Source organism: Patagioenas fasciata, chromosome 1, assembly GCF_037038585.1.
Source record: "Patagioenas fasciata isolate bPatFas1 chromosome 1, bPatFas1.hap1, whole genome shotgun sequence".
Lineage (NCBI taxonomy): Eukaryota > Metazoa > Chordata > Aves > Columbiformes > Columbidae > Patagioenas > Patagioenas fasciata.
Genome location: NC_092520.1, coordinates 161,803,844 through 161,810,906, shown reverse-complemented (window position 1 = coordinate 161,810,906; position 7,063 = coordinate 161,803,844). Strand labels below are relative to the sequence as shown.

At 40.8% G+C, this 7,063-nt stretch overlaps 1 long non-coding RNA gene across 1 annotated transcript; it reads right to left on the bottom strand.

Annotated features, from left to right (window-relative positions):
- Positions 1–443: 443 nt before the first annotated feature.
- On the bottom strand, positions 444–6,414 carry LOC139827057 (uncharacterized). The gene is made up of 3 exons (XR_011737242.1): positions 6,185–6,414; positions 1,135–4,060; positions 444–973 (listed from the first exon to the last, which is right to left on the bottom strand). It is a non-coding gene; the product is annotated as an uncharacterized lncRNA (long non-coding RNA).
- Positions 6,415–7,063: the final 649 nt, after the last annotated feature.

Here is a 7,063-nt window from a genome sequence, read left to right as displayed (position 1 = left end):
TCTAATCTGACACGGCATGAAAAATGACCTGCTTTCAATGATATAATGGACACTGCTACAGAGCAGACTTAACCAGTTGATTTGTCTATATCTTAACCTGCCTCAGTTTCTTTTAAAGCTTAACCTTCAGGCTGAGTGATCTGGTTAATCCTCAGTTTGAGCCTAATCATGCCATTCTTGTAATGTTTGTTAGCCTCACACACACACATTTCTATTACCTCAACTCAGGTTTAGCAGTTTTTTTCCTTCCCTGGAAAACACACGTGAGCTCAATTGTTCTAGAACAAAAAACATTTATTTCTCTGAAATTTTAGCCTGTGTTACATTAGCAATAGAACTTTTTCTCATCAACAAAACCATAATAAATGTTCAGTTTCCATTGAACAAAAGGAAAATCAGAGTAGAGTCTGCTTAGCTTCCTTTGCCTGTGAACTAATGAACACAGACCATAAATGACTGTCTGCAAGATCTAGTTATCTGTCTCTGTGAAGGGAACATACACTGCAGGAGAAAATGAGATTGTAGGAAAGAGGGAAGCTGGACGATTAATAATTACAGGAAAGGAAACTCATTTAGGAGCCTAACATGATCATTACGTAACTAAGCTTTGTTCAAGACTGTTCAGATGATAGAGCAGTATAAACTCAGAATCAGCTAATGACTTGCTTGAAATGCCTTACAAGCTAAAGAGTTGTTTTTTCAGAATAAGCCTTGATCAAACCTAGATCAAGGTGACTGTTATTATTCACTGATTATTATCAAATGTGTTCTGTCCACATGAGGATTGTTGTGCTTTCCCCAGAAAGGAAGAAGTCTCTTGTCTTGCTGAGAAGGTTTGTCTTGAGAGGGCATTGCTGAATTCTTTTAAGTCTCCTTATTTTTGCTACACATCTCCTTCAGTGTAACAGTACCGGTGGGGCAGCAGCAGGCTGGTTCACTCCTGCATGACATGAGTCAGTCTCAGCCAGGGAGACTTCTCCAACAAGGGCAAGTAAAGACAAGCTCTGAGGAATTGCAGCCCCATAACTGCTCTTCCAAAAATACCTTTTAACAGTCAACAAGCAACATGCAGAAGCCTTAGGCCAGAATGGCCAGCTCAGGCCTCAGCAATAATGCACATTGTCCTCCACTTACCTCATGAATCTAATTTGCTTCTCTGTCCCAGCAGGTGGGTGAGTGTCAGGCTGTCTTTCTTTTGCTAGATGGCAGCAGAGCCATAAAACCTGTCGCTTCGCTGTTGATAATCCTTTCTGACAAAGGAAAGTAGCTTCATCCAGTTTTTCGGGGCCGGTTTCATTCCATGCCAGACACCCAGCTGTTGTTCCTCATATCTCCATGTATCTTCCCCTTCTTCACCGTAGAAATGAACTCATGCAACCCCAGTACAAAAGAACAAAAGGACACAGGAAAATGGAGTCATGGACAGTAACTGTACACTAATTTATCATTAAGACAGGGACCTTACAGTGACAAGGGTTGACAGGCATTGGAACAGGCTGCCCAGGGAAGTGGTTGATTCACCATCCTTGGAGGTGCTTAAAAAACGTGTAGATGAGGTTCTTAGGGTCATAGGCTAGAGGTGGACTTGGTAATGCCAGGTTAATGGTTGGACTAGATATCTTAAAGGTCTTTTCCAATCAAAATTATTCTGATTCTATATAAATCAGAGGAATGTTGAACTAAAAGTTGACTGCTGCTGCTTATTTCCATGGCACTGCAGTTACTTTTGCCATAAAGACCAAGAAAAGACGTTAACCTAACAACCTGGGACAAAATCTGATTTTGTTTTCATTGGTGCAAATCTGAGGTTCAGCAATATATATGATTTCTAATCAGGCTTTTATTAACAGTCACACTTTTTCAATAGCTCTCATCAAGACCCCTGTGGTCTCACTGTGCTAGAGGGATCTCCTGTAGCATCTTAAGCTACAGCCTAAGAAGCACAGAGGTACATCAGTTGGGTATATTAATCTGCAAGCTCAGAAAAGACACTTCTACCAATACCTGCAAATGTCTTCCAGAGATTTGGTACTCAATACATTTATGAATTTCAATCTTATTTCATTTTAATGGCACCCTTAGGTCCAGATAGGATTGTGCTATTTTACTGGAAAATGAGGTGCTCTAGATTATATGAATAAAAGAATGATTGAAAAAAAATCACCCTGTGGCTGTTTGGAGCGACAAATCACACTAGTGCATGCAAAAAATTTTCACCTTTAGTGTACCATTTTTGTGAAAATGAACGTAATTTATTCCTTAACAGCGAATGATTAGACACTCACAGAAAGTGGACAGTGAGCATGTAGAATTATAAAGACTTTTAGTAAGATACAACAGCTATGTGTAAAGACTGATGTGAATGATGCATTTATTTATGGAATGGTTACTGCATCCCACAACTGGAGAGTAGGATGCAAAGGACAAATGCCCTCTTAACCTCAGAAACTTCAGAGTTCTTAAAGTAATAACTGTATTTATGTCTTCAAAGCACTTTGTAAACATTAACTAATGAATCTTCACTACATATCTGTGAGGAAGACATTTGTTAGATGAGAACACACACAAAGAGATGCAATGATTTATCCAAGGTCACAAGCACAGTCATCATTAACGGAGATTAGTACACACTGTTCATTAGATCACGTTCATGTTGGGAACAGTGTCTTAAATATTTAATTTAAAAATATGTTGCACGCCCTTCTCATCCAAAGCTGAACAGTACTGCAGCTGTGACAAATGTTCTGTCCAGAAACAAAATGACCTTGTGGAGGGCCATGTCCTCTACCTCTTGTCAAACATGCCACTCTGTTTGCTTGGTTTATTCCCATAGTATCTAACATAAAAAGAAATTACATTGCTGTGCAATTACCTATACACTCTCCCACAACTTTCCTTATTTTTCATGAGTACTTTATATACAAAATAAGATTGCTTGACAAAAATTGCTTTCATGGATTTGGCTAGTTTCCGAGGTGCCATAGCTAAACATCCTAATACCGTTTTAGCTGAAGGAGTTGGTAAAAACATTAAAATCCTATCCCTGCTCTTCAAACTCACAGTTGGAACTAGATCCACATTTGCAGGGTGATAAATTCACTAGGCTGAATTCACAGGAGGCCCTAACACCAGGCAGAAATGTAACTGCACCACCTGAAGAGATGAGTACTCTTAGCTTGCTCATCACCACTTTCCCCTGCTACTCCAGAAAGTATCTTCTCAATGAATTCTGTGAGTCTAAACAACTCCATCTGTAGGTATTGGTTAACTCAGCTCATGTGGACTGAACTGACAAGGGGTGCTTCATGAGTAGCCCTACTAGCAGATCTGAGCAAACAGGAGCTTTTTTAAGCCCAGCAGAAGAAAAAGGAGCAGATAATGTCCTCTTCCATTGTTGCATCTGTTTGCAATGCATGTTTTCTTGCACTCTAGGACAACACATCAGTATCATTTACACTTTCGGTCATCTGGTAGAAGAGATGCTTCAGTCCCACTACTGCTTCCACTCCATTGTAGCACCAGCTCCTCTGTACCTGTAATCCCTCTACAAAAATGTCAGATGATGAGCCGAAAGCAAGAAACATTGCACAGGGTAGTGTGTCAGATCACCTGAGTCATGGCAATCACTCCCAGAATCAAAATGTTTCATCTTAAAGGTAGGTACAGCCCACTGGTACATTTTACTATACCTTCTGCTTCTGGGAAGCAGATGAAGGCCATCTAGGATGACACACAGGAGTTTAATCCGCATCTCTTTTGTGATCTGTATATTTACAGCACCCCTCATCTTTTAATTTCCCTTGTTCAGGATCTCCATCTCAATATTGGCTTTGAAATCTATCACTGATATCTATATCTTGTTGCATCCTTGCATTGTTAATTCATTCACCCCTGAAGGAAAAGCAGAATGTCCATCCTATTTTATTTCATCATTTCACTTTTTGAAAATTTGTCTTTCCTCTCTATAGTGGATGCTGGTTTTGTTTCATTGTTTGATTTACTTACCTTGCTCTTGCTGTATGCTAGGTCTTCCTCCAACTGTAGTCAAAGCAGATAGGGCCTGAAAGCAAGAAATGGGTTTGAACATTGGCAAAATAGTACAGGGATAACTCTGAAGCAAAAGTGACATCCATATGCCTACCTGGAACATCAGTTAGCCATAAGATAGTTATAATAATTCTTCCTTCTTTTCCCTTCCTAAACTATGTTCCAACCTGCTCACTTTTTGGTGTTCATTGAACTATGGCAGAAATAAACTTGGATATTTAAGTAAAGAAATTGCCTTCTTGCTTTTTCCAGGCAAGAAGAATTTTATGCCTTTTCATAGTAAAGCAACATTAGCTTATTTCTTACCAGAGCAAACATCCTTTCTTTCTATTAACTTCTGCATGTTTTGCCTCAGGTGCATGATTAATAAAGTGTCAAAGTTGGATGAGTTTATTTATCCAAATAATCCTATTAAGAACAGTGGGGAGTCCAAAGGCTGGTAAGGAAAATAGCCCACCTGTTGAAAAGTTTGGACTATGTAGGAGAAAATGAGTCACATCTGAGTGAATAGTTATGCAGGAAAATACATTTTTGGTTTATTTTCAAATCATCATAGTAAAGCAAGAGGCCATTTCCAGACACTAGAAAAAAGGATTTCTGGAAATGAATACTATACCAGATGCCTAGTTTTTAACAGTAGGGCACAGAGATTCAGTTTGACAGCCATAGGTGTGCTACACTTGAAAAAAAATTGAGTTCCCTTCTTCTGTGCCTCAGTTATTAAAGATACCAGCACGGCAGCAGATTGTGTCTCCTAAACACGTTTAATCATATTTAATAGTGATTCATCTCGAACATTGCAAGCTGGGAATGAAGGGAATGCCTGGGAATGAAGAGAACTGCCAGCATTGGAGAAGACAGAGTGATGGGGAGATGAGGACCAACTAGAAATTGATAATTACTTTAGAACAGGGTCACTCTCTGTACAGTCTAATTGATATTGGTTTTGTCCTGTTTTTGACCAGTTCCATAAAACAGAATATTCTTTCCTATAGATACATTTCTACTAAAAACAACAACCAAAAAAAAAAAAAAAAAAAAAGGAAGAAGAAAACAATTGCCAAATCACCCATCTTAACAACTGAAGCATTACAGCATTACAGATCCTATTACAGTTTATACCAGTTAGGATTAGAAACACAACAGAAGAGCCTCCTGTCATTCTTTTTCAGACAAATCTTCTGGGCTCTTCCAAAGCAGTGACTGCCAGATTGGGCCTGTAGCACTGATTTCCAAGGAATCATTTGTTAAGACTCTCTTGACAGGCAGGAGTCAAAGCCCCTATCATTATGAATAGCTATGAATAGGCCCTTTGGCACTGTAAACATTTTGGAGCAACATCTTAGTCTAACAGATAAGGAGGGTGGGAGAACCTGTTTCTTTTTTTAATGTTGGTTTACTGCAGCTTAAAGCCCCTTAAGTTTCCAAACCGTCTTCCAAAATCAGCACGAGCATCCAGCATTCAAATGGTAGTTTTGTGTTACATCTTTCCAGCTTCTTTCTCTTTTTGAAGTTGATAGCCTCTGAGCTATTCACCTGTTCCATCTTTCCAACAGCTATATACTACCTGTGTACCTTCTCCCATAAAACGTAAGCCACTAATACTGTTGGTAGGTAACAATAAGGGAGAGGGGCTGCAAGGAACTTGCTCCCCACTGTCCCACAGATTCCCTGGTTGTGTCAACATCTCGTTTTGGATTAGAGTGGCTGGGGATGTACAGAGTTCCTGGATCCCACCACTCCTGCCACATAGCATGGTGGTGCTGCATGATGAATGGGCATCACACAGGGTGTAGATGCAACACTGATGCCTTCCAGGTCCTGCCAGGTCCCCTAAAGGTGGCCTGCACCTGGTCAGGCCGGGCACACTTTCCAGTCTGACCAGACACAGACCCGATCTCCAGGCAGGCTGCTGGCGGTCACTCAGGTTCAGTGACGGTGCAGCTGCAGCCCCTCTAATTAATTGTCTTTGGCATATCACACACCGCAAGCAAAAAGTAAAACGCACAGAGAACCCCAGCCCTGAAATATTCATGGGTGCCAGAACATCAACACTCTACTCACTTGATATAAAACCTTTAAGTGGCTTGCAATAAATTCCTGCACAGAGGAAAAGGTCCTCACTACCCCTGCTCACCTCCACAGATGTTTCCGTCCTGTGGGCAGGCACACGGCTGTCCTTGGGAAGTAAATAATGCTCTGTTCTTCTTTGGGGAACAAGATAGTTATCTATTCATGAAAAAGGAAAAATGTACTTCAAAGTCATATGGAAACACTTGGCTGTGGTTGCTGTCATTGATGTAATCCTACCAAGCAAGGATTCATGAGCTGGTCGGGGCTGGAGCAGCCCTGCTCTGGCTGCTGGAGGTTGCACAGCTGCTCCAGGTTTGGTGTGTTGTGCTGCTGAAAGGTCAGATGGTGCAACGGGCAGCACCACCTGGGTGGTGACAGCCTCCCCACCACTGCACAGCCTGGCTGGCTGTCCATATGCCATGAGAGCATGTGTAGAACTGGTCTTCTGTGTACTGCAACAGTTAACTATGTCTGCATAACTTATTTCTGTCTAGATTAACTAAGAATCTCTATTTTTGTATAAAATTCATATCGTCCAGATCGTTTCCAGTGAGATGGAGCCCACTCCATCTGTGGCCAGGCTTACGCAGTCATGTGAGTCATCCCCAATTAATCGGATGCCTTGAGACCCAAGGGGGTTTGGGCCCCTCAGGAACATGTGGAAAGTTTCAGGAGTCTTACTCCACAAGATGAGGTAAATGTAATCTACTGAAAGGCAAAAAATGAGTTAATTCAATTAAGCGCTTGGGATTTTCCACTTTTTCAAAATTCTCCTTTTGTTTAAACAAATGGGTGTCAGGTCCAGTAGATTCACAATGAAAGGAAGAAGGATTTCCTACTCTTCAATATACTTTTATATAGACATGCAGTGCACACTTTGAAATAAGGAAAGAAGGAAACCAACACTCAGCATGTGCTTATAACTTCAAACAAGTGGGTAGCT